Below are 2787 nucleotides of genomic sequence, written 5' to 3' on the forward strand. Positions count from 1 at the left end.
GAGACCCAGAGAGGGGTCACACAGAAAGTGAGGGACAGAGCCATAATCAGATCCAGATTCCCTATTTCCAGGCTAGTGCCTATAACAGAATGGCAGGGGCAACTTGTGAGTCAACCCAAGATGTTTTGTTTTGTTTTAATTTCAGGACAATTTTCACCCCATCTGATCTTTAGAGAAGTTGGGATTTGAGGAGAATGGGGGCAGAGCTGTCTGGATTCAGGCTCAGAGTCTTAGGTATGCCATTGACAACATGCGTGACCTTGGACAACCTCCTTTGTAATCGCAGGCCTCAGTTTTCTCAGCTGTAAAATGATGTTTCCTGGGACCACGGTGCTAAGTTAGAGTCCTCTGGCACCTGGATGTGCTCAAGCATGCTGTTCCCTCAGGGGTTTCAAAGCTGGACATGGTCTTTGCTACTGTTTGGCTTGGCAGTAGCTTCTTCACTTCCCCAACAACAATTTTAATTTCTCCTTCTGAAAACCCTGCTCCATATATTTGGGCTGAATAAGTTGATTTGTAGAAATTACCATTCCCCAAAGCTGCTCACATCAGAAGCAGCAGGTGGTTGTTCCCAGTGCTTTTGAATGAGCCCCAGAGTCCTGCTGGGACAAATTCATCCCTTCAAAGCAACATCTGCTGGAAGGTGGCATTGAATTATGTCACATTATAATAGCATTTCACTCGGTTCCTATAACCTTTATTTAGCCAGAGTTGGAATCTCCCAGCGAGAGGCCCACTTCTCTGGGGACTTTTCCTGGCAGGAGGTGGCCTGGGCTGCATGGAGCAGACTGCATTATAGAGGGTAGAAGGGCAGGTTGATGGCACTGTGATGGGCCTCTGGACCTGGGCAGGGGGTGACAGGAGAAGGCTAGAGTTGAGAGAGCACATGCACTCCACTCCGCAGGGTCTGTTCATTCAACATAGGTGTACTTGGAAATGCATTTAATCATTCGTTCATTCATTTTCTCATGTGTTCACTCAACAGATACTCCTTGGATATCATGTGCTGGGGTGATGTGCCAGGTTATGGGGATACAGAGGAGATTAAGAGCTAACCTTTGCCCTCAAGCCATTCAGTCTTGCACATGAGACAGAAGCCTAAATGGGGAAACTCTGCCTCACAAAGTACAATAGTTACCAGAGAGCAGGAAGAGGAAGCATTTAAAAGCCTTGGGGGTCCAATGGGGCAGCTCTCTCCCTTAGGATGGGTCCCCCGAATGCAGACTTTGAGATAAGGACTCTGGTGCTGGTATTTTATCTGGAAGGTGACCCCGGGGAGCACAAGTGAGGGAGGGAGGGGGGAAGCAGGCAGGGAGAAATCGGTAAAGCAGGTGTTTGTGAGCAGGTTACAGCTAGGGACAAGGGGGGCTGGTCCTGCCGGGGACCTCCTAAGGGCTGCATGGAAGACGCTGCAGTCATCCTCCTGGAGACGGGGGAGGTGGGGCCCTTATCCACTGACTTTGGGGGCGTTCATCACCACCCCCATGCCTCTGCCCCCTGCACTTCTAGGTGGCACCTGCCACACTGCCAAGCAAGCTCTCCTGGTGCAAGAGGAAGCTCTCGTGTAGACAAGGAAAGAAACACAGGCATTGTGGTGAGAAGCTCTCAGCCTACCAGGAGCTGTCTGTACCTGCAGGAGAACCTAGAAAGCCAAGGGGAGATGGCAGTGAGCATCAACGGCATCTTAAGAAAGCTGACATTTTAGCTGGGTTTGAAGTGTGAGAGGACTTCTTCAGCTGAAGCACACATGAGGAGTGGCTAAACCAGGCAACCGGAATAGTATGTGGATGGGAGGGAAGAAATAAAAGTGGCTCAAAGAACCAGAGGATTTCAAGGGAAGGATTTATTTTAGGACTAAAAATGGGGGAGATTTGAGCAGACTGCATGCAGGAAAGCCTTAGGTGGCAGAGTTGGAGGAACTGACAAATGGAACAGGGAGATATGATACTCCACAGGGACATGCCCTTGACGAGGCAGAAAGGAATGGATCCAAGGGATGAGAAGGGATTGGCCTTCCACCAGGGGAGGAAAACTTCTGTTCCTGAGATGGCTGAGAATAGAAGGGAGTGTTGGAAGAAGTCAGGTTACCTGTTGGGAGGGAGGGAGTTGATGGTGGGGGTTGGGGACTTGACGAGTGTGAAGGACTTAAATAGTCCTTGAAGGTAAGGAGAGAGAGTGGGAACAGACCACAGGAGGGTCAGAGGAGGGATAGGCAATGCTGGAGCCACCTTCCTTTGGCACTTATCCTTGGCAGTGTTACCATTACTCACTGAGCACGATTTTCTCAGCAGCTTCCCAGCAGCTCAGAATAGGAGTTGAGAAAGCAGATGGTTGCACTGGAAAATGGCTGGAGTTTGGCAGGGCAAGGGTGGCAAAAGGAGAACACCAGCCAACTGCAGGCACAGTATTCCTGGGCCTCACTGGCTTCCTATCTCCTTTCCCTTGGACCAGGGAGAAGAATGAGAGAGAGTTGAAAAGACCCCAACTGGAGGTAGGGGCCCTGGGCTCCCATTCAAGCTGCTGCTCATTTTCTGTTGGACACTGGGCAAGTCACTTCCTCTCTCTGGACCTCAATTTCTTTACCCATTAATTCAGGGCTTCTCAACCTTGGTACTGTTGACATTTTGGGCCAGATAATTCTTTGTTGTGGGATACCATTTTGTGCATTGTAGTAAATTTAGCAGCATTCCTGGCCTGTATCCACTAGATGCCAGTAGCACTCCCACCCATTGCCCACTGGAAGGCAAAATTGCCCCTAGCTGAGAACCACTGTATTAACTGGAATAA

The sequence above is a fragment of the Choloepus didactylus genome, chromosome 2, assembly GCF_015220235.1.
Source record: "Choloepus didactylus isolate mChoDid1 chromosome 2, mChoDid1.pri, whole genome shotgun sequence".
Lineage (NCBI taxonomy): Eukaryota > Metazoa > Chordata > Mammalia > Pilosa > Megalonychidae > Choloepus > Choloepus didactylus.